Raw genomic sequence first — 25,283 nt, forward strand, 5'->3', positions numbered from 1 at the left:
CATTCACCCTTTCTGATGCCCTGGCAGAGACATAACCAGGCTCCCCACATGTGACCTCCTGTTGGTGGTGGGGACAGGGGACATCAGGGAGGACTCGGGCAGCCCGTCCGCAGCAGCTGGTTGGTGACTGGCAGGAGCCTCCAGTGGCCAGTGAGGAGTAGCTGTCCCTTCTCTGGTGTCCTTTGCTGGGGCTGGAACTCACCTCCTTTCCCTGTGACAGGAAGGTGTTCACTGAGCTATGTCCTGGGTAACTTTGAGAAATGAGGAAATTGAAAAACCAAGCTCCCCTGAGAGTGAACCATGAACAGAGCATCAAAATTTCCCCTTTAAATTTCTGAAGAGAAATTAAGGATGGAGAGAAACTGCAATACACAGTTGAATGTTCTGAGATGTATGGGTATTGACTCTGTCCCCAGGAAGGTGCACAGCAGTCAACATTTTGGGGGGAACAGACCTTTCTCCTTCCAGCTCATTCCTGGAAGAGGTCGTGGACGCATGCCAATAGCTGAAGCCACACTGACCTGTCCCTCTGACCACAATTCCACATTTCAGGGGTGTGGGGAGATGGAGAGGCTGACCGGCGACTGGAAATGGATAGGAGAAAGGGGATCATCTTGTTTTCCCCGGTTTCCCGCTGGCCGCAGGCTCCTGGCCCCTAGAGCCTCGGCGGGGAGGGAGGGTGGCCCAGGACAGCTGGACGCCAGCAGGCCCCGTGTGCACACCCGCGCCCCACGCTCCCAAGGACAGGGCTCTGCCGCTGCCTGATTCTAACCCGAAATCACGCTTTGTGAGCAAATGGCCTTTATTTTTGTCTATTTTAGGTAAACAACCCAAGAATATGTAAAGCAGTGGGGTCACTGGCAGCGTTCTTGAGGGCCCGGAGTGGGGAACGCACCGCCTGGCGGCTGCAGGCGCAGAAGGTGGAGGAAGCGGCTGCTGGAAGACACTGGAAGCCGGGTTGCCTGGCACCCCGTGACCCGGGCCCACCCCTGCGGAAAGGGCGCTCTGATAGGCCAGGCGTGGGTTCCGGGAACGGCCCCCTTGCTGGCCTCTGGACCAAGGGTCAGACGAAGGGCGGACCTCCGACGGCGGTGACCCCGCCCAGCTCCCCGCCTGGCCCACCCACAACCGTTGAGCTATGGGTGCTGTGGGCTCCTTGATGCTGAACCGCCTCGGTGTCCCACCACCTCGACCACCCCCGCAGGCCCGCCTGGTTCGCTGCGGTGCTGGGACTGGCCTCGGTGGGTGGTGTTGGGGACGGTCGTCTGGCGCCGTACGCGGTCCCAGGTGGCGGCTGCAGCAGATGGGCACCATGGCGCAGCTGTGGATCTACCTGGTCAAGTCCTACAAGGGGGTGGCGGTGAGCGAGGCCGAGTGCACCGCCTTCGGGCTGTGCCAGGGGCACCTGCGGGACAGGTACGACGGAGTCCTGGAGTCGGGGGTGGGGTTGGGTGGTGAGGGGCTGCCCAGGACCTGCTGGGGATGGGGTGGGGCCAGAAGTCCCCGATCCTTCCAGTAACCGAGAGCTGCGTGGGACAAGGACAAAGAGAAAAGTGTTCCCTCTTCTCCCAGAAGCACACCCCAGGGTCCGGACCAGCTTTCCCTGGGTGACTGTCTTTCCACCTTGTTCACATGGTTCGCTTCTAAAGAGGTGTGGCCTCCATCCCCAGTTGTCAGCCACTGCTCATGAACTTAATTAAACTCGTCTAGCAGAAGCTGGACCCAGGATAGGTCCCCGCCTCAATAATTTTAGTCACCGTCTCTTGAGACCTTGGGGCAGCTTGGAGGCCCCAAGCCCAGTCCTCAGAGAGCACCAGAGCCAAGCACAGGTCAGCAGTTGAAGCTGACCTTTCGGATAAAAAGTGTTGTTGCCTAGGTTATTACCCCCAGTTCTCTCAAGCATGCTTTTATGGGTTGAGAAGCTGAGATGTGCAGCCACACTGCAGTGGACTCAGGACTGTGGCTGGTTCTCTGGCGCGCACTGTGACTTTGTAGGATAGTGGTTTTGTGGGTCTACCTGGGTAGGCACACTCCGTGCATTCCTGGGGTTCAGCAGAGGTCACAAAGGCCCAGAGCAAGTGGCTTCGACCTCTTCTGGGTCTGGTTCCGGGCCATCTCCAGGCCTGCACCTCGAACTCCTTGTTCTCCGAAGCAGCCCTCACAGCTTCTGTGGCTGACCCGCAGGCTGAGGGGCTGTAACTCTTCCCCCCAGCTCCCCAGCCAGAGGGCAATTCCTGAGACATCTGAAAGGTGAGCTGTCTGTCTCTGCTTTAGGAAGGGAGCCAAGAATCGCAGCTATGCCAGGGTTTCAGCAGAAACCTTGTTTTCAGCAGACGCTGAAAGATGGTAGGATTTGATTTGGCAAGCTCGGAGGCAAAAGGGCATTGTAATTTTGCAACATCAACTCAGAAAAATGTATTGAGCTCACATTAAAATGGATACTAAGAAGAGCTAGCATTTGTACCAGAAATGATGGTAAGCTCTCTATTGTTATGTTACCAAGAAATAATAGCCAAAAGATGTAACCAAAGGCTTCCAGACCTCTGCGACAACTCACTCAGTTGACAAGTGCTAGGGAACACTGAGCAAGGAGCCCCAGAAACTGTTCCGTGTGGTCAGGAATGACACTGGAGCTTGAACTGAGAATTTTAGAGTAATTATGAATTTTCCAGACACGCAAGCTGGGAGGCGAACGTTCTAGAAAGGCGGAGTTTGCTGGGTCAAGACCATGCGTTTGAGAGGACGGGTGTGCTGGGGCAAAGGCTGGTGTGCTCCAAGGTATTGACTCTTTGCCAAAAACAATCGACAGCAGGGACTTGAGAAACCACTCGTACACCAGTTCCCTGACGTATTATTCACAGTGGCCAAAAGGCGGAGTCAACCCAGTTCTGCCCTCAGATGGCTGGATGAGCAGCACATATATGCGCAGTGGACTATAATTCTGCCCCCCAAAATGAAGTTCTGATACGTGCTGGAGGATAGCTGAGTCTTGGAAACATTATGTTAAATAAGCCAGACACAACAGAAAACAGTATTACATGGCGTCCACTGACGGGAACTATCTGAAATGGGCAAATTCTCGGAGCTGGGTTAGAGGTTCCCAGGCTGGGGGAGGAGCCACGGGGGCCACCGCTTCGTGGGTACAGAGTGTCAGCTTGCGATGATGAAAGGGTCTGGACGTAGATGGTGGTGGAGGTTGTGCAACCCAGTGCCGCTGAGTGGTGCGTTGGAAATCATTTTTAGAAAAGAATGATTGAGACAGAGGGTTGTCTCACCCTTTGGCACCGTGAACGGTGCCTCTGTGAACGTGGGTGGGCAAGTCTCTGGGTCCTGCTTTCAACTCTTTGGGGTGTACACCTCCGAGTGTGCCAGGTATTTGATGCTGCATGTAAATATGTGCATGCACACATTACATATATGTGTGTACATATGTGTACACACACATGCATATACATCACTGCAGTCAACAATGAACAGGAAAAGTGAAAGGCCAGCCCGTGCAAGGGCACAGGGAGGTGACGATTTCTACCTCACTGAAGAGTTCGGGTTTTATCCTGAGAGGGGGAGCCATGGAGGGACCTGGCCAGAGGGGTGACGTGATCAGATTTGTTTTTTAGAAAGAGCAGACAGCCATCGTGACTAGGGAGAACGACTAGAGAGGACGTTCTCGTGCTGGTCCCAGAGGTCTGGCTCAGGCCAGAGCTCCGTCTCCCACCAGGGCGAAGGGCCAATAAAAGGGCAGTTCCGGAAAAGGCTTACCTTAACCTCTTCCTGCTAATTTCTCACACACTTGGACCACCGTCACTGACTAGAGGCAATGACCCAAAGCACCTGCCGGGTTTTTCCATGCACCTATGGGCCCCCAAAGCATGAGCTCACCTCTGCACTGGTGCTTATCTAATCCAGTGTGAATCAAAATGACCAAAGCAGCGATGTGTTTACCACTGTTCTTTTTCTGGAAACGGTTCTTTCTATCACTCTTATATCTCCTTTTTTTTTTCTTGTGGTAAGTACCTCTAGACCAGGAGTACTGGCCAGAAATAATATGGTCCCTATTAGCAATAGACCTTTCAGTAAATGGCAGAATTCACAGTTCTGAATGCAGAAGCATTAATTTTCTTTAAAGGGGAGGGTGGATCTGGGAAGGTGCACATAGCATTGAAGGTGGCCAGCTGAGCTCCAAGCTCTGTGAACGATATGGCAACAGCGCTGTGATTTCAGCCCAGCACCTACTGCGCGTCAGGCACTGCGGGTCATGCTGGGAAATCCATAACCGTCACTTCTGTGGGGCCAATTGAATGAAAGTGGTCAGACTGTCTGGCAGTTGAGATGAAAATAGAATTCACTGAGGAGCTTGGGATGCTCTCCAGAAATGACATCGGATGCTCAAGTGGTTATTCAACCCTTTGAAATAGACTGGCAGACTCAGTCTGGCTGGGCTGCCGAGTTGATGTTTTGGACAGACAGACACACGCAAAGTCACACACGCACACACCCCAGGCTCACTGGGAGGGATTCAGAGAGGACAGTCGTGACTGAAGGTCCCATTGACTCGCAGCCTGTCACGGGGGCCCGTGCACATCTCCTGTTTTGAACATGGCAGGTTTGGGCTGGTGATGGATGAGACAGCAAACATGGTGACCTCTCGCCGGGAACCTTGCCTGGTCGTGATTTCCGTGACCAGTGAGGGGGGCGCCCTGACCTCCATGCACCCTCCATGGAGGACCTGCTGCTGCCCCGCAGGACGCCCACCGCAGGCGCAGTGTTGAAGTGCAGGTAAGGGAACGGCTGTCCTTAGCCCTGGCACAGCATCTAAGCACGCAGTGTGGAGAAAGCTCGAATTAGGGAGGGCATCCTGAGAAAGGTAGTCAGAAGTGTGCCCCTGAGTGCAAGGGCACCACGTGTGGGGGGCAGGCCTCAGTACCCTGACGATCTACAGGGAGGAGGAACAAGGAGGGGGTAACAGGCATAAAAGTCCTGTGTGAGTAAACCCCGGGGACAAAAGCGCAGGGACAAATAGCACCAGCAAAGGCTAGAGGACCAGAATACGAAGGGAGCGACTGGGGGGACTGGCCCGGGCCAGGCGAGATTAGATCTGTGTGCGATCTGGGCCTTGCCCTGCTTTGCCTGGGTGACCGGGACCCTTCCCAGTCCCAGCGGGCCCGGGGAGCGTGGGGAGTCAGCCGGGAGCCCCTCTGTGCGAAGGCCCTGGTCCGCCAACGTCAGATGAGCTCTGGGGAGGCAGCAATTCCCAGGAAAGTGGCCTCACTTCTCAGAAGTCATGCCTAGAGTTGACTTTTGTAGCCTCTTATGGGAAGATTAAAATTTGGCCTAACTATTCTTTTGTTCCAGTTTCTGGCTTTTGACTAAGAGTGCCGAATATAACAACACATAACCTACTGTAGAATGTATCACATCCAAAAACGTAGATAGCTGAAAAATGTCTGAAGACCCCCCCCCACCCAGAAGTTCATCAAGGGCAATACCAATGATAATTTCTATAATACCCTGGAGTTGTAAACATAGTAATACACTTCTATTATAATTTGGTTTTTTTTTCTGACCACAAAACGAATACACACTCCTAGTTGAAAAATTAGAAAATACCACCCTCCCAAAAGAGAAACAAAATCCACCTGAAATAGCAGTAATTATAATATTTTGACATATTTTCTGTCTGTTTCTGTGGCTAATACATTTAAAACCAAATTGAAGCCCTACAAAAAATCAGAGTCTTGAATACTGTTATCTACGTAAGTCGCTACATTGATATTTTCTCATATTGTCAAAAAACCTTAAAAAATACCATTTTTGATGCTGGCACAGTATTTCCTTGTGTGGGTGTCCACACATTTAAACATTTGAATTATTTTTTAATTGTTTCCAAGTATGAAGAAGAATGTGATAAATATCTCAGCGTAAACTGTTGTTCACCTCTCTTACTATTTGTTTCCTTAGGGGAAAATTTAGCAGTCATTTTGTTAGAAGCAGCAGTTGGGTCCCCTCGGCTTTTTGTTACATGTTGCTGAATTAATTCTTTTTGCAGAATGGTTGCCAGCTGTACAGCCACGGACAATGATTGGGCATCTTTCCCTAATTACATCCTGACCATCATGTTCAAAAATATTTTGCCATTTGTATGGGGAAAAAGATCTGGTTGATTTAATTTGCATTTTTAATATGCCCATTGCGGTTTTTCTTTTGTGTTTGTGTGTATCCGGGTTCCTGCTTGTCTGCCGCGGTTACGCATCTGCCCCTGCCCCTTCTTTCTTGTTGTGAAAATTATTTTCATGTAATTTCTGATGCATTTGCAGTGATGTGAAAACTTTTCCTTGATCCCATACAGGCTTCTGGGATCAAGGGCTGTGCCCCCAAGACTAACCAAGAGCATTTTTGGAAACTGCAAACTGAGAAATGCTCTTACGGCAAGATGTCCAGAACGTGTTGGACTCGGGTTTCCATTACAGCCCAGGCCGTTCTCTTGTGCGGAGTTGTAACTTCAGCACAACCATTTCCTAAAGATTTGTGTTGATTTTGGGAGACCTCAGGGTCACCTTGAGAAGGTCACAGTCATAGCCAGCACATCTGTTTTCATGGTGGAGGTTGTGACTTGATTTTCACACAAGCCATGCCAACCACATTTAGGATACAGAAAATTGGGGCCTTTGTAAGGATCACTTAGGCAACATTATTTCTGTCAAAGGTTTTAGGAATATTTGGATTTTGTGGGGTGGGGGGGCTTTATTTATTTACTTAAAGTATCAGGGCTCAGTGCTTGGGAGTTTTTTTTAATTGCTTAGGGTTATGTTGGGAACCACCCTGCCTAGTTTCAGAAGCAGTAACCCCCTCCCCCCACCATGGCTAAAGCTAAGTAAAAAGACCTTGTGAAATGGGAAAAGACACCAGAGTTCGGGCTGCCTGTCACTACCAAACCCAATAAGCAGTGACAGCGATCAAATCTTTATGGGTACTTTATTCAGATGGCCGGCGACCTGAGAAGATGGCAAAGCAGGAAATGAACAAGGTGCAGTGAGGGCTTTTTGAGATTCAGGGAGGGTCAGGTAGAAGCAGCTGCAACATTCCTGCCCTGGGCAGTTAGCTGTTCCCAGGGGCAGGTGGTCATTAGCCCCTCCCTGAAACACAATGGTCTGGATGCCTCCACTCACCCCTGGGCAATAATCTTCTATCAGGGCCCCAGGACTTCGGCTGTTTTCCCAGGAGCCAGGGTGGGCCTTATCTGTAGTTTCTGAAACGAAAGCTTTAACAAACACATGACTTGCTAGGCTTATAACTATTTACCTTAAATTAAAATTTTCCAACCCTTAAGTCCCCTATCACTTGGGACATAAGCCACTAAGGAGACAAAACTTATCCTCCTGGCAGGGGTGCAGCCTCTGCCCCCTTTACTTCACCCTGCCTGGCCCCAGGGTGATGACTGATTAGCCAATGACAGGTAATATTACTCAAGGGAGGGACAACCTAAGACAGGCATGGCCATGATGGGACTATCAGGGAAGGACTTGGGGGGCTGTAGAAAAAGGGGTTGATGGACCCTCACCGCTGGGCTTTGACAAAGCCTGAGTCCTTGTTCTAATGGTAAAAAGTCTCCTACTCACTTGGCTGCCTACATCCCCACCTGACTTAAGCCTGAAACAATGCTGGAGGTGGGTGCGGCCCTGCGCTGGAAAGGGTAGGTACCCTGGGGCAATCAGGCCAAAGAAAGAATGTATAAAACCCTGTGAAACCTGCTTTGGTAAGAATGCCCTCAATCTTCTGATAAGGGTCCAAGCATAAAATGAGTTTGTTTCCCAAAGTTTTAGGGCCCTCTTGCTATCTGACCCTGATGCAGAATAAGCCCCCATAGTTCTTTGAATGTTACCTATTGTTTCATCATTACCGCCCGACAATGATTGATGAGATTTACACCCTGTATTCCTATGGAAATTAAACCCCATAAAAGCCCATAAAAGCCCATTGAGGAACAGGGTCCAGGCCCTTCTCCTCTCAGAGGCTGGCCACCTTTCCTCCCCAAGTAGATCACGTCTTAGAATTATTGTCATCCATGGCGTGCCCACAGAGCCCACACTGCCCCCTGTAGGATTAATGTTAGAATGACCACAATGCTTCCCAAGGTGACTACTTTGAAAGCTAATAGGCACTGGGGTGGATGAATTTTGGTGTTTTTTATTTTGTTCATTTTATTTATTCTTCCTCTTGACCCAGCAAAGAGCAAGGTAGATAGATGCTCCTGTGTCTGTTGATAAAAGGGCCTCATTATCTCCCATAGCATGCGTACATCAGCCCTCTGACTGTTAGGAGGTCAATTTAGAATGGATAGGAAGGAAGAAATAAAATTTTTTGCAGATAAAAAAAATCTTATATAGAGAACATCCTAAGGACTCCACTAAAACAGGGTGAGAACTAACCAGAAAATTCAGTGAAGTTGCAGGATAAAAAAATCACTTGTGTTTCTAAACATTAACTATAAAATAGCTAAAAAGAAATAAATAAATTCATCCCATTCACAATAGTATGTATCAAAAAACAATAAAATACTTAGAAATAATTTTAACCAGTGAGGCAAAAAATCTGGGCACTGGAAGCTATAAGACACTGATGAAAGACATTGAAGAAGACACAAATAGAGGAAAAGATATCCCATGTTCATGAACTGGAAGAATTAATATTGTTAAAATGTCCATACTACCCAAAGCCATCCACAGATGGAATGCAATCCCTATCAGAATTCCAATGGCATTTTTTCACAGAAATAAAAGAACATAATCCTAGAAGTGCATAGAACCACAAAAGACCCACAAACCTGGAGGCATCCCACTTCCTGATTTCAAACTATACTCCAAAGCAGTAATAATCAAAACAGTCCTGGCATCAATATAGACAGTCAATCAATGGACCAGAATCAAGAGCCCAGAAATAAACCCACACCTATATGGTTGACTAATATTTGATAAGAGAGCCAGGAGTAATCCATGGGGAAAGGACAGTCTCTTCAATAAATGGTCTTGGGAAAACTAGATATTCATTCACAGAGGCAGGGACAGGGTAAAATTGTGTCTCCTGATAATTTAGGAATGGATAGGGGACTTAAGGGTTGGAAAATTTTAGTTTATGGTAAATAGTTATAAGCCTAGCAAGTCATGTGTATGTTAAAGCTTTCATTTCAGAAACTACAGATAAGGCCCACCCTGGCTCCTGGGAAAACAGCCGAAGTCCTGGGGCCCTGATAGAAGATTATTGCCCAGGGGTGAGTGGAGGCATCCAGACCATTGTGTTTCAGGGAGGGGCTAATGACCACCTGCCCCTGGGAACAGCTAACTGCCCAGGGCAGGAATGTTGCAGCTGCTTCTACCTGACCCTCCCTGAATCTCAAAAGCCCTCACCACACCTTGTTCATTTCCTGCTTTAAAAACCTTGTCCTGGAAAGAAAAGGCAAGATGGTCTGTTAGGGTATGAACCTGCCATCTTCTCAGAATGCCGGCCATCTGAATAAAGGGCCCATAAAGATTTGATCGCTGTCACTGCTTATTGGGTTTGGGAGTGACAGACAGCCCAAACTCCGGTGTCTTTTCCGCTTTCAGAATGACTGACATTACAGTTTGTTGCAGCTTTTCTGATATGGGCAGGGCATGGTGGGATGTCCAGATTTTCAAAGCCATGGCCGTTCTTTGCTCCTGCCACCCTGCAGAGTTAGTTCATGGCCTGGAGATCCCGGGCAGGGATGGCGGCGAGGTGGTGGCCCGTTGGATCCCTGCCTTCCTGAAGACCCAGCCCTGCCGCCTGGTGCGTTTCGAGCTTCACATTCGACCTAGGAAGTCTCACCAAATAAAGGACGTGTTCCGGCCCACAGACCAGGTTAGAGGCTCATCCCTTGGCTTTGGCCTTGGGGGCATCCTTTGGAAGGCAGGGTCCCTGGGAAGCTGAGCACTGTCTGTCCTTCTCCAGCCCATCAGACAGGGTGCAGGTCACTGGTCTCAGCTGTGCCGTGTGGCTGGACGTCCCGCAGGCTGTAGCAATGGGCAGAAACACAGCCCTTTCCTCAGCAGCGGCATCTGTGTATCAGGGGAGAGCCTTGCATTCTTGGCTCCGAGCAACCACCTGGCTATTTGTTAAGCTGCTGGTGTCTCAGATGGTGCTGTGCAGTGTCTTTTCCGCTCCCTTCTGCCATTGCACGGGGAGTCTGGCCTGTGAACAGTTGGAGTGCACAGGGGTCAGCTCACCGTGGGGCAAATGAGTGTGGGTGTGGTGACCCACAGGCTTGAAGTGACCAGGCTGGCCCTTACAGGGATGGGGCTGCTTGGCTGCATCATAGCGGGGGGGCCGGTAGCACGATGCTATGGCGTCCAGTCACTAGACCATTAAAAAGTGAGGGTCAGCAGAGTCCCTCCAGTCTTACACTGACTGGCAGGTTGCGTTAAAAAGTAAATGCCCATGAACTCTGCATGACTTTTTAGTCACACATAATGAGGTCATTGCACCCAACCACCTTTACTGAGACAGTTGTGAAGCTAGAGGCTTGAAAAGGGGGACTGGTTTCCCCAAGGGCACCTGCCCACCGGCCACGCTAGGATCCCAAGTTCATGTCCTCTTTACTCCACCCTATAATTCCTGTTATCTGCAAGGCTGGTGAAAGCTTCTGAATTACTGACTTTTCTGTAAAATGGACTAGAGAAATGCTTAGAAAGACTGGGGGCCAGCGGGATTGCGGGTCGGCTTCCAAGGACAGCTGTGTAACCACCGAGAAACCCCCCAGCGCCCCTGTGCAGTAACAGTTGCTGTCTTCTATTCAGGTCGCCGAGGCCGACGCCAGCCCACTCTTGGCGATCTCAGCAGCAGGCTGCAGCGGACAGTCAGAGCAGCCAACTTCAGGCCCAGCATCCTAATTTCAGGGTGTGCCGTCTACCCAGAGGTAACACTATGCCTTTCTTGCCCTCCCCCTGGATGTTTAAGGTACAAGAGTCTTTGGCATTCGATTCGCTGATGTGTTATTTATTGGCCCTTTCCGACACAGCTCACTTTTTCGATTTGCTGAGCCCCCATCACTGTGGGGGATACAGATGCACACGAGCGGAGGTTTCAGGGTGCAGCACAGGCTCTGAGGCTCAGGAGACTCCCCGGCAGCAGCTGAGTCTGGCAGCCCGATTTCCTTAGCACAGGGCACGGGAGGTGTGTGGGCCCCGGGAGGGAGTGCGCTCTGGCTGGTTGAAGAGAGTCTCCCTGTTTAGCCAGTGGCTCTCCTGGGGAAGATGGCGTTTCCGCCATGGCTGCCGGAGGTGCAGTGTTAATGTAAGAATTTGGGGGGAGCAGGCACACACATTCAGTCTGTGACCATCTCGGTCTATGCTCATGCTTCTCGTCTGTTCTCTGGAATGGTCTCTACCCTGAGGATCCTCTAACTAGTATCCTTACTGCCCGCTCCATATTTCTACAGGGCTGCTAATCTCAGTGTGTCCCAGAGCCAGGACTGAATACTCTCCCCCCACCCACCTGCCCGGCCCAGTCTCGCCCATCTCAGTGTATAGCAGCTCAGACTTCCATATACTGGCTTAGGCCCCAAACCGATAATATCTCTTTTTGGTTTCTTTCTGTCACTTCCTGCCCTCAAGTCATGGATAAATCTCACTGGCTCTGTCCTCTTCCACTTCTCTTCCTCTCCCTCCAGGGCCACGCCTCCGCCCCCTCTCACATGGTTTATTGCCATCGGCTCCCCTCGCCCCGGTCCTTCTGCTGCCGCCCTGACCAGCCCCCACCACACACGGTCCATCTTCTGCATGTCGGCCAAAGGGAGCCCATATGCCCCATTGCCGTCGTTCTCCTATGCCGGACCGTCTCTTGAGCTTCTGTCCCTCTTCAAGTGTAAAAATTGGATCTTGATGACTGTCAGGGTCCCCACGTGGTGCCACACGCCACTGGCTCGGGGCTCCGTGTCCTGTCAGTCTCCTGTTCTCTGTCACTCAGCTCCAGCCACACTGGCTTCCTTTCTACCCCAGGACCTTTGCACTTGCTGGCGCCTCTGTCTGGCATCTTCCCTCATACCTCTGCATGGTCCGCTCCCTTACCGCTCCCACTGCCTTGCTGGTCACCTTGACTCCTGCCCCTTGCGCCCGCTGGCCCTTTTTAAAAGTCCTAATCACAAGCCGCCTCCTCTGAGAAGTTGGTTGTGATTGCCAGGCCCAGCAGAACTGCTCCCCACTCAAAGCCTCTCCCACACATTTCTTTTTTAAAAGATTTTATTTATTTATCTTTAGAGGGGAAGGAAGGAGAGAGGGGGAGAAACATCAATGTGTGCCTCCTCTCACACGCCCCCTACTGGGGAACTGGCCTGCAACCCAGGCATGTGCCCTGACTGGGAATCGAACCGTCAGCCTCTGGTTCGCAGGCCTGTGCTCAATCCACTGAGCTACACCAGCGAGAGCTCCCACACTTTTCTTTTCCCTTCCACTCGCTGTGTTCTGGTTGGGGGACATTCACGGATTTCCCACCAGGTGTTGAACACAGCTCTGGGCCCATACTCTGTACTGAATAAACAATAGATTCTCCTTTTCTTCCTCTTTGCCAAATACTGTAGAATATTTCCTTATATGGTGGAATTTTTTACCTAACTTATCTGTGAATCAATTCCTAACAGTTTTTACTGCACATGAAAGCAGTTGTGGAAGTATTTCTTTTTTTTTGGGGGGGGGCTGAAGAAACTTGCTTTTCTTTTTTTTTTCTCTCTCTTTTTAAAAATTTTTTTATTGATTATGCTGTTACAGTTGTTCTATTCCCCCTTTCATTCCCCTCCACCCTACCCCCCATCCCCACCATTACCCCCCTTTAGTTTATGACCATGTGTCTCAAGTTCTTTAGATTCTATATTTCCCATGCTATTCTTTGCCCCCCCATCTATTTTCTATCTACTGTCTATGCTACTTATTTTCTGTACCTTCTCCCCCCTTCTCCTCCTCCCACTCCCCTGTTGCTAACCCTCCTTGAGATCTTCATTTCTATGTTTCCACTCCTGATCTAGCTGTCCTTTTAGTTTGCTTTCGTTTTAGGTGTGGTTGTTAATAACTATGAGTTTGTTGTCCTTTCACTGTTCATGTTTCTTTAACTTCTTTTTCTTAGATAAGTCCCTTTAAGATTTCATATAATAAGGGCTTGGTGATGATGAACTCCTTGAATTTGATCTTATCTGAGAAGCACCTTATCTGTCCTTCCATTCTAAATGAAAGTTTTGCTGGATAGAGCAATCTTGGTTGTAGGTCTTTGGATTTCATGACTTGGAATACCTCTTTCCAGCCCCTTCTTGCCTGGAAGGTCTCTTTTGAGAAATCCGCTGACAGTCTGATGGGGACTCCTTTGTAGGTGACTGTCCCCTTAGCTCTTGCTGCTTCTAGGATTCTCTCCTTCATCTTAATTTTGGCTAATGTAATGATGATGTGCCTTGGTGTGTTCCTTCTTGGGTCCAACTTCTTTGGTACTCTCTGAGCTTCCTGGATTTCCTGGAAGTCTATTTCCTTTGCCAGATTGGGGAAATTCTCCTTTATTATTTGTTCAAATAAGTTTTCCACTGGTGGCTGTGCCTTTCCCCTTTCTGGTACCCCTATAATTCGGATGTTGGAGCATTTAAAGATGTCCTAGAGGTTCCTAAGACTCTCCTCATTTCTTTGAATTCTTGCTTCTTCACTCTTTTCTGTTTGGCCATTATTTGCTTTCTTCTGGTCCACTCCATTGATTTGAGTCCCAGTTTCCTTTTCATTGCTATTGGTGTCCTGTGCAATTCCATTCATTTCAATTAGTTTCGCCTTCATATATTTGTCTAATTTGTGGCTATAATCAACCAGTTCTGTGAGGATCCTGATCACCAATGTTTTAAACTGTGCGTCTGAGAGTTTTGCTATTTCTTCATTGCTTAGATCTATAGACCCTGGGGCTTTGAGCTCTTCTTGTGCCATTTTTGGTCTGTTCGTGCCCTTTAAGTGTGAGAAGCAGCGCCTTGGATTCCCAGGTCGCTGGGTTGTGACGTATGTGGGGGCGTGGTCAGAGCGGGGAAATGGCGGCACCCTCTGCTGTTTCTCACAGCTGGGTGAGGATCAGAGGCTTAGGTGGTTCACCTGGGCGGGGCCACTCAGAGTCGCTGGGTTATGACGCTACATGCGGAGGTGGGGTCAGAGCAGGGAAATGGCGGCGCCCTCCCTGCCGCTTGCTGTGGGGACCCGCCGGGCCTGGTCCAACCGCACACTCTCTCGCCTGTCCACCTGCGCACAAAAGCGCGACCACAGTCAACAGGCAGCCCCGCTGCCCCGCTGTCTCCCCCGCGGTTGCTCGCCTGGTCGCTTGTTCGGTCACTCACTAGGTCCAACCCTGCGCCTGGATTCCGCGCGCCTGAGTCCGTCTGACGGAGTTTTCCTGTGCAACCCCGCTTCACCAGCTGCTGGTTTCGCCCCTTACCGGTCAGGCTAAAGAATTTGTTGTTAATGGACTCCCGAAAAGTTCAATTTTCCGTGTTCTGGCTGTGTTTCCTGTTGCTAATATTTAGTTGTCTCTAAACTTGGTTGTGTGAGAAGGCACGGCACCTCCACCTATGCCTCCATCTTGGCGGAAGTCTCTGGAAGTAGTTCTTAATGTCCTCACTGGAACTCTCCTTGTGGGATCTTTGATGTTTTCTTTGACAACAGTGCCCCCTGGTGGGACAGTGTGCACATCGTGGGCTGGGGCTGTTGTAAACCGAGGCGCCCGGCTTCCTGGCCTATTTCATGACTTGCGAGAAAAGTCCGATACACGTACCAAGGATAGCGCACGCTGTGAGAGTTAAAATTCTGAGTCTGGGACTCTGTCCCTGGGTTGTGATCACCCACGGAAGGAGCAGGTGGGATTTAACATACGGGTGTTGATCTTCATTCAGCGCAAGGTCAACCCTGCCACCTGATGTCCTTGTCTCCCACTGTCCCCCCTTCTAACGATTGCCTGGAGCCCCCTCACGCTTCCCTGTCCCTCTCGAAATCTCCGCCCGGGGCACTCGGTACAGTCCCACCTCTCCTGCAAATCCTGAGGATTCGTCCTCCAACGCTACAGGACAATTCTCGCCTGCACACTTCCACCAGCAGGAGCTGTGATACCCTCCGAGGCCTTTTCTCACTTTTCTGGAACTTCTACAAAGAACACTGGTCATTAGCTTTTCATATGTGGGTGTCGTGTCTCCCCTGCTTGGTTTCAGGGGGCGCAGTCCATTGCTTTGAGTCATCCTGAAAAGGACGCAGCCGGGACCCCCGGGCAGTGGTCCTCAGGTGCCGCGGAGCTTCCTGGGCTGGCCCACTTTGCGAGTCGCCGGCTGGGAGAGCCTGCTGTTGATTCGTTCCCCTCGGCCAGGGCAGAGGCAAGACTTACTCACATGTGCAAAGGCTTTCGGGTCTTAATCCTCCTTAACTGTGCACCAGCCAATCTGACACAACCTGTCTCCAGCTGCCTCCCATCTCTCGCCCACTCCTCTGCCCCCTTCTTTTTCCTCAAGTCAAGCAGGGGCAGTCCTGGAGGCTTCCTGAAGGAGGCAATCTTCCATCACAGCTGGACAAGTAAGAGCAGGGAGCATCTCCCTTTAAGTGAATGAACTGACATCATCCAAGACACAGAGCGGGGGACAGGAAGGTGTGTGGCTTCTCAGGGCTGACGCACGGCCTGCCATCTTCAGCGCACTCAGGAGCGCACCTGTGAACTCTGTGTTCCGTCCCCTAGGATTCGTGGAACGAAGTTCGTATTGGAGACGTGGAGCTGAAGAGGGTGATGGCTTGTTCCAGGTAAGGCGTTTCGGCCGCTGCCTGGGAGAAGCATGGGAAGGGCGAGGTCGCTCTGTCCCGTGGGTGATGCTCTGTGGGTCTGTGTGTCCGTGTGTCCAGGTGCATTCTGACGACAGTGGACACGGACACGGGCGTCATGAGCAGGAAGGAGCCGCTGGAGACCCTGAAGGGGTAGCAGTGGGAAGGGGGTAGGGATTCAGTGACTTAGATTCATCAGCTCTATCCCAGGAAGGAGCAGTGAAACCCACCACGTGCTCAGTCTTGGGGCCGGCGGGGGCCTGGTGGCTGAGAACCTGGGAAACATTCCTGTTTGTTTGGGCCCCTAGAATGTCTGCTTGCACATAGGATTTTAATTTTCATGGAGATTTCGTGATTCAAACAAACCGATTTAAAACCATTAGGTATTTTGGCAAATGATATGACTGATGGAGTATTCGGTGATACTCAAAATGTAGTGGGTGTGATGATGACATTGAGGTGATGTAAGAAACACCTGTGTGTTGTGGAGAAGGGTGTTGAAGTGCGTGGGGGGGTGGCATGATGTCTGGGATGTGCTGTGGATACTTGTGTCCCCAAAAAACCAAAGGACACAGGAAAACATGTGTCAGATTCTTGAGAAATAGAATCTGGGTGATGACTGTGGGATTCCTTGCCCTCTTCTTTCTCCTTTTATGTCTCCTTTAAGATTTCCACTAAAAAAACATAATGTGAAAGACACAGTTATAGAAAAAAAGTTTAATTCATAGAAAGTTAGGATAACATGAAGTGTTAAAAGCTTCTACAAAATAGCACATACCGTACTTCCTTTTTTGTCATTCGATTTTACTTTTTAAATTATATAGATGCACCTGAGTAGATAAAAGCCTAGAAGGCTGGAAACCAAAATGTGAATGGAGGAGGCAGTCTCTGGGTAACTGAGAAAAGAACCTATTCAGGCGTGGGGAAAAGTAGGTTTACTGCTGTAATACAAACAAATAATACAGTTGCTAAGAAATCGTAACCCAAGAGTAAACTCCGTTTCACGTACTCACAAGGGTACCCCCCCTTTCGCCCACGCGTGTATGTTCGTCCCTGTCCTCTCTAAACTTCCGTCCACCAACCTGCATCGCTTTGCCGGAACAGTTCAGGGTCCGTGCACTTCAGTGCTGCCGCCTGTCAAACCCGGGATGAGATATTGGCAAGACGCTGAATGTGAACTAATGATGCTCGTCTTCATTGGCTCCTTCCAGAGGCAGTGCAGGGTCACGGGTGGGGTGTCAGGTCTCATCGCAGCCACTCCTGAGACTCTTGGCCTTGACCCTGGCTTGTGCCCCCAGGTGTCACTTGTAGAGCCTCAGCGGGGAGCCGTGGAGGGAGCCAGAGTCGGCCCCTAGAGTGTGAGTCCTGCTGCTCCCCTGCCTTCCGGCCTCTCACTTGTTTCGGGGCCGACAGTTCAGTTTCCTTTGGTCGGCACCAAACCTCTCTGCTGATGATCTTGTTGCCCTAGAAAGGACCCTGACCCCTCCCTGTGGGGGACCCTGGCTCTGCTACACTCGACTGATGTGATGATCACGAGGTCCCCCTGTGGCCCAGGCGCTGGGTGCTCTTCTCCAGGAAATGAGAGGCACGGGGCAGAACTGGGTGATACTGTGTCAAACCAGCCAAGTGACTGGGGAAATTGGCCGTCGTCCTTTATCATGTCTGGTTCTCCCTGCGCCCCCCCCCCCCATGTGGCTGGGTCTCTGGTACATCTCCCTGTGGGCCTCCCTGGCAGACCGGCCTTCTGAGATGACTCCATGTGTTTGGGCCGCTCCTCAGAGTCTTCAATGCACCCCCCCCCCCCCCGCATTGGGAACCTGTGTTTACAGAGGACAGATGATCCCAAACACAGAGTGATCCCAAACATAGGCAGGCTGGGGTCACAGGGACCGGCCAGCCCTCCTGATCCTCTGTGGACTTTCTGCGGACCCCCAGCCCCCTCCCGAAATTGCCCCTAAGCCCCGAGGAGACAGAGCAGCCAGACTAGGTGTCTTTTCCTACTGCTCACTGAGAGTTAAGTTGCCAGCATGGTAGTAATTAATGTTCTCCCAGGACAGGTAACCACACATATTGCAGAGACAGCAGCTGCATGACATAAATCCTGGGAAGTAAAGCAAACGTGGTGTCCAGAACGCCCTCCTGGCGCAGGCCAGGATGCTCGGAGCCTCCCTCCCTCCCTCCCTCTTTTGTGTCCTCTTGGTGTCCAGGGGCCGTGGAGACCTCTGCTGGCCAGTCACCCGCAGGCCAGGGGCTAGGGGGCCTTCATCTATGAAATAGTCAGGAATTAGTCTTTCCTTTCTTGAGGGGCAATGGCTTCCATGCTTACAGAGTCGCGGGAGGTTACCGTTCTTGCCTCCAAGTATCTTGCTTCTCACAGAAAGGAGAAAGCCCCTTCATTTTGCAGACGCATCAGCACGGTCGGATGAATGAATACTGTGAGAATGAGGGCCCCGTGTATGTAAGGAGGGGCTGTGCTGAGCTACAGGGGGAAAGACACAGTGACGGTGACACACCCCACCCTGATCTGGAGCATCCCCTGCTCATTGTGTGACATTAAGTCCCTTGACTTCTTTAAGTCTGTTTCTTTATTTGCAAAACGCTTGGAGTGCACGGAACTTCATAACCGCTTGCGATACCTCCTCATGCCCACAATAGGGCGCTGCTGACCTCATTGATGGAGCCCCTGCTGGCGGGAGGTGTTAGCAGGAGCTGGAGGTGGGGCAGGAATTGGGTTGGGTGAGCAGGACCAGAGGTTCACCTAGGGAAGCTGGCTGGCCAGGCCATGGAGGGCCACACTCTGCTCCCGTAGTGCTTCCATTTCTATTCCAAAACAGTGCAATGGACCACCACCTGCAAGCCAGGTAACCAGAGCTGTGCTTGTACAAACCTACCCCCTTGCCCCACCTGCTGACGTTAAAAAGCTTCTCTGGCTCCCCCCACTCCAAAGCCACCGTGGGCATAGTGGGGGGGGGGCACTTAGTGTGATGCGAGTGGTTGGTGAGCGGGGTCAGGTGAGCCCCTGAGTGGCTACCCCTTTGTGTGGATGAGCAGGTGTCGTTCATCTTCATCTTCGCCAGGCCCCTGCACGTACTCACCAGGTCTGTGGATGTCAGGGCCACATCCCCGACAGAAAGGGTCCTTGCTACGGAGTCACCCAGGCCTGGGCTCCGGCCCCAGCCCAACCCCTTAGATCTGAGGTCTCCGGTGAGTCGGCTACTCCCCTGAGACCCACCTGTGGGGTGGGCATGACCCCAGTTCCCACGTAGGCCTGTTGCAAAGCCTGAGAGATGACAGGTGTGGCGTCCTTTATAAACCATCCGTGTGTGATGCACACCGCCCTGAGTCTTGGGTCTCTCCCTGGGATGATCAGGAGCCCAGACTACAGAACCTGGCAGCGAGGAGACACCCTAAGGCACAAAAGCAGCGGATCCCTGCCCCCCCGATCCTGAAGCGGACTCCCTCCGACCTACGCAGATCCCCAGGTGACCCCGGTGTTGCACACTGGCAGAGGAGAGGCGGGCCAGGAGAGGCGCCTGGGAGCCCGGGGGCCAGGGTCATGGCAGGAACCTAACTACAGAGAATCGACCCTGTGTTTTCTCATTTGCCGTTTGTGTTTCAGATTTGGAGAAAGCAACTGGGACCGAGTTGTTGCAATAGTTTTTTTGTTGGTTTTTTTGAAGCATGATACAATGCAATGGATGCTTTCTGTAAAAAGTGTTGGACATATTAAAGTGATGGAAATTGGAGTTAGTTTAATGAGACACTGAAAGACAACTCTCCCCCGGGGGAGGGAAAAGCAGGGAGCCTCTTGCCATGTTATTCCCAGGTGTCTGCTCTCCCTGGGGCCTCTGGCCTTTTTTCTCTGACAACGATGTTCATACCGCAGCTCACAGAGGACTTCACTCACCGACACATTCGTCCATTCTGCGGACGACTAGGGGTCCATGGGGACATGGGGCCCACGCTGGGTGGGAGCAGCACAGGGGACTTGGATGCTGTCCCTGCTCTCCAGGGACTCCCCATCTGGCAGAACAGAGACATGTGTCCTGACGCCACCTTACCAGGCCTGTGAGTGTTCGAGGCCCAGGCAGAGAAAACAGGCGGGGTTGATATTCCTGGCTGGGGTCTCCTGGGCTTCTTCCTACCTGGGAATGTGCCATTTGACCTGGGTGTTGAGGACAGGGTAGAAATTGAGTGCATGGGAACCGGGGCGGGGTGTCCCACCAACCCAGTAAAACACAAAGGGGACAACGGGACCCGGGGGAGGCCAGGGCAGTGCTGCCGAGGTGCGTGTAAGGGACGAGGGTGACAGGTTTGAAAAGGCTGTCTAGGGCCAGGGAGGGCCCTTGGACACTGGGCTGCACAGTTGGGTGCTATTCTCTAGGCACTGGGGAGCCACTGAACATTTCCAAGCCGGGAAATGACCGGGCCGGGGTAAGGATAAGAAGTGGAAGGGAGGGGGGGGGGGGAGGAGGAGGAGAGGCTGGGTGAGAAGTTACACCGCAGTCGGAGCCTGCGTGAAGCAAGCTTGTGACATGGCAGGAGGGGGAGCAAGTCCAAAGGGTGGGGTGCAGGGGGGATCTTGGGACTGGGCCAGGGGGCACCAGCTGTGGAAAGCCAGGGCAGAGGTGTAAGAGATGGGCTCAAAGTGACTAGTGGGACCATGGTCCTGGTGACAGATGTGAGGAGTGAGGAGGAGAGATGTCTGGGGAAAGGAAGGTGGTAGCATAGATCTAAACACATGAAGTACAGGCAACATGCATGGACAAAGGAGGTGGGGATCTGGTCGTTGGTTGCAGTTCTGCAGCGTGTGCACGGGGGGGCGCTGTTCTGTTGGACTTTGATGGGAATGGCGCTTTGGGGTGGATTCTTTGATCCATCAACTGGAAGCCCCTGCGGGTCGAGTTCTTGCTAATATGGGGCTGTGACTCACCTAATCTCTCTCCTACTGTAGTTACCGCCTGTGTGACCCGCCTGAATAAAAACTAGGTGGAAAATCACCTCTCTTCGGACAGTACTTTGTTCTGGAAAACCTGGGGACAAAGTGGGAGACACCTGTACCTGCTGGGCCCGTCATAGGAACCACAGGTCCCGGAATATCAGGTGTCCTCAAAAGATGTCCTCAGAAAGGCCAGCTCCTGCAGAACAGCATTTGGGAACGGATCCCTCCGGGTTTTCTTTAGATCTGTGATTCCCAAGTCTTTCCCCTTCTGGATGTCCCGGTGCTCAGAGCAGATAAATACACCCTCAGTAACAAAGCAGGACTTCAGGAAGTCACTTAAAATGACAGGATTCTGAGACCGTGTTTAACTACGATTGTGGAACAATTCTTTCTCCTTCTTCTACATTCGTCTACCCAGAATTCTAACCTCCATCACCTCATTACCACTCCCTAGGGAAAGAGACAAGAAGAGAAAGAGGAAGAGTGGGCGAGCGAGGGGAATGTTCCAGAACGTTTCAGAAGGCTTTATTGCCACGTGTGGGGGGCACGCAATGGAAATTAAATACCTCCCCAAATAAGGCTGGGATATCACTTTCCTTTTCCCCTCAAGCCCTGGGCTGGCGTTAGAAAGGAAATTCGGGGAACACGTAAGAACCACAGATCTTGGATCTGGCACGGCTGCCCCTCGGTCAGCGTCCACGAAGATTTGAGGAGCCCTCCTCAGCCCACGGCCTCTGGGCTGTGGGGCAGCAGAGGTGTCAGGCTGGACATCCCACCCGTGACAGCAGGGTGGCTGTCACACGCTGATAAGGAAACATGTGAAAAGCAAGACCAACCCAAATGTCCCTGCAGGGAAAAAAGAGAATCAAACACATTGCACTCATGATCCAGAGCTGCTCCTGACAGGTGACAGTGAACAGCAGCACCACCAGGAAAGAAAGGATGGGGCGCCTCTGCAGGAGAGAACCCAAAGGAAGCTTCTTGACAGGAGGTGGTGCCATCTAGTGGCACTGAACGGCAGCACAGGCCATGCTGTTGCAAAGACTGGGAAAAAAAAAAAAACAAAAACCTGTGGGCGGGTTTTAGTTTTCTACTCTAGCATTTTTTATAAAGAAGTCCGGTACCCTCCAGGTGTTTTCTGCGTCTCTGCCAGAGTCATATGTGCTTCTGAAAGGGTGGCCGTACTGTGCCAGAGTGCTCCTGACCCTTGAAGCCCCGTTAGTGCATGGCTGGATGCTCATGTTCAAGTTCAGGGTGAGAAACTTCTGAAGTCCACAGATAGAACAAACATGACTGTGTGATTCAAAATAAGCCACTGAAGACCTCTCATGGGAGAAAAGGAATACATAGGTCCATTCATTTAAAAACCAATGTCTAAAGCAAAATATAACCAAAGACACTGAAACTGAGAACAGGCTGATGGTGACCAGAGGGGAGAGGGGATGGAATTTCAGGGGAAGGGGGAAAGGTTTACAGGAACTAGTATAAAGGACACATGGACAATGACAGGGTGGGGGGTGGAGATAGGGAGGTGGGGAGGGCTGAGGGGGGTGGGCTGGGATGGGGGTAAAAGGCAGAAAACTGTACTTGAACAACAATTCAAAACAAAACTAAACCAAAAAAAAACAACAAAAAAGTTCTCTCCACATTCTTGTTAACAATGATTATTTCTTGTCCTTTGATAGCAGCCATTCTAACATGTGTGAGGTGATATCTTACTGTGGTGTATAGAAATGCAATAAATTTTTATATATTAAAAACAATATCTATTTTTCTGTTGATGGAATGAGGTAACTACATTCCAACAAAGTGTATCATCACTGTTTTGTCCTTTGATTGTATTATTAGGAAGTTGATGAAATCATGGGAAAAAGTTTCAAAAATGTAAATAAAAGGAAGCTACTTTGAGTACTTTCAGATCTTATTAACTTCTGGGCTCTGCGGCAGGCCTTGAGAGCTGGCTCAGGTAAGGACAAAGGGAAAGCCACTAATTCTGTGGCCTGGGGCTTGCAGACATGGGCCCGCTCACACAGCAGCCTCAGCAAACTCCTGCTTTTGAAGGGGCATCAAATAACCATGTTTTTTCCCCCAAAAGCTGTGCATTTTTTACTGTTTTATAAAAGGGCTCAGAAATTGTTGGAATCAAGCCTAGCTTGAAGGTAAAATTACAAGTGAACAGGTGCCTATATATGTGTTTTCTGGTCAGTGAATCATTACAATTTGTTTTCTGCCCACTTGCTGGGAGGTGAAGAATTAAAAGAGTCGAGTAATCTGGCTCATCCTCTCCCCCTGTAAATCCACTTTATGTTGAACCTACAGATAGATTGTGGCAAAAATAAGAGTTCAGCACAAGAGCATTGCTAATGGGACCTGGGGAACCCAGGGGAGGACGCCCACGGGGTTTAAGAAACTATGTGAATATTGGCTTTGCGAGAGTAGCCAAGAGTTAGGAACCAATGAGAAGCTCAAGGCTGGTTGGGGGGCTGCGCCTGGATGTTTGTAGCTGGGCAAGCGGGACACCTTGGACGTGAATTTCTGACCCTTGCAGGCAGTAGTGCACTTCCCCAGCCCACACCCCACCTGGGCAAAGGCCACACTGCGCACAGATCTGTTGTCTTCCTGCATCGCAGGGTAATCCCCCAAAGGGCGGGGGCACCCCTTTTCCGTTCCTCGGAGTGTGGGGAAAACTCCTGTTCGAGCACAGAGGTTCCAACGGCCTCAGAATCTCCAAGTAGCTGCCAGGCTTCTTGTCAGTGAGATTTAAAAGCCATTTGCTTGCGCTTGTTTGATATTTATGAGCTGATTAATGCTAAAGACAGGGCCGATGTCTTGTTATTTTGGATACTGAACATTTGCACACCCTTCTGCTTGCACTGTGGGCCCCTGACCCCCAGAAAGGTCCTGCGGCTGCAGGGGGTGCAGAGTCGAGGTCAAAGCCTCCAGCCTGGATGGGGGCTTCATTCTGGTGGCGACTTTGGGCTGCAGTCACAGTGGCGCTACGAAGCCAGAGCTGGACATCTGGCCACCGGCAGCATGGGAGGGCTCTGCGCAGGCTGCTGAGAGGCTCTACGGAAAAAGTTAGAAATTTGCAACCAGGGGATAAAAGCAGCTTCTTCCACACCCAAGGGCAGAGAGAACTCAGGTGGGCTCAGGAAGCGAGGCAATGGTGTGGCGATGGGAAATGCGCTGCCTCCCCCAGTGTGACTAGCGATTTGAGGGCAGGGTGAGGAGCTTTTGGGGAAACTATGGGTGGAGGCCCGGTGAGCTCGACTAGCCGAGTGTGACTTTGGGAAACCATCTGTGGGGCTGCCGCCACCAGTGCTGGCATGCTGGGAGTGACCCCCGAACTCTGAGAGTGTGATGAGCTCGAACAGTCCACAATGGCAGACAGAGCAGCTCCCAGACCAGGTGTCCACGGTAGCTGTTGTCTGCTGTGTCCCAACACTGCACTTCCCTATGGCTCATCGGTCCATGCAGTTGGGAAAGTTTGCCTGGAGGGATGCGTCTCAGAGAGTTCCGTGCACCAGTAGCTTTGGGAAGTGCTATGTCTGCCATACTCCTCAAAGGCCAGCAGCCCACTGAAGGCTCTGGAGACCCGCAGGGAAGAAAGCTGTTGGTGGTTCACACCGCGCCCCCCCAAGGGGGTTCTGTCTAATCCCCTGGGAAAAGTACCACTCCCATCTCCAGGGACCGCCAGCCAAGACAAGGAATCGTAGGTAGCAGGAAATGTGCATGCCTGGGAAGGCTGAGGAAGTTCACAGGCCTCCTGGACTTGGCATGATTCCTCTTGTCCTCTCCCCTGTGGAGGGATGGGACTGGGGCTTAAAGGGTAAAGGACAGGTAGAGAGGGTGTCAGACTAGCTTTCCTGTTATGAGTCCTGGGGAGAAGCATTCCCTTGGGACTCGTTTTCAGTCCCAAGTCTTCAAGGACAGGCTGTAGGTTATATTAGGTAACAAAGGGGGCCAAGAAATGGCTTCCCATCCAACTTCTCCCAACGCTGATGGGTAGGTCAAGTTCACTCACGGTTGGCAATTGACCAATGTAATCATATCCCCTTGGTGATCCTCAGTTATGCTCCCTCCCCTTCACAGAACATTCTAGACTGCTCTTTCTCCTTCCTCCCTTATACGCCCATAGTCCCAAACTTTCTCCCCTTCATTTCCTTCTTTCTACCCTCCACCAATCCCTGATCTGTGTCTTCAAGTCCAGACTCCCGTCCCAGTGGAGCCCTGCGGTCTCTAAGTCAAGTCTAACTCTCTCCCTCTCTTTGGGATTTGCTGGGGGTGCTGTCCATAAAGCGTTGTTGTCCTCGCTATTTCTGACGAATATTTTTACACGTAGGAAAGTCTCAGAGAGATTGCATTTGCTTGGTCTCGGGGAGGGACACCTTCCAGATGACTTGCTTAAGCAATTAAAGCGGCTTGTTAGTCAGAGGCCGGGACGGCCGAGGACAGCTGGAGGGCTCTTCTCTGCAAGCAGCTCTGGCTAACATCAGCCAAGAAAGCTCTCTGTAAACACATGAATAATT

General features: G+C 51.1%; 1 pseudogene; it reads left to right on the plus strand.

The window, feature by feature from the left end:
- The first annotated feature begins 14 nt into the window (after positions 1-14).
- On the plus strand, positions 15-22,238 carry LOC119036516 (mitochondrial amidoxime-reducing component 1-like; annotated as a pseudogene).
- The last annotated feature ends 3,045 nt before the right edge of the window (positions 22,239-25,283 follow it).

The sequence above is a fragment of the Artibeus jamaicensis genome, unplaced genomic scaffold (genome assembly GCF_021234435.1).
Source record: "Artibeus jamaicensis isolate MK-2021 breed Jamaican fruit bat unplaced genomic scaffold, CSHL_Jam_final contig_467, whole genome shotgun sequence".
In the NCBI taxonomy this organism is placed as follows: Eukaryota; Metazoa; Chordata; class Mammalia; order Chiroptera; family Phyllostomidae; genus Artibeus; species Artibeus jamaicensis.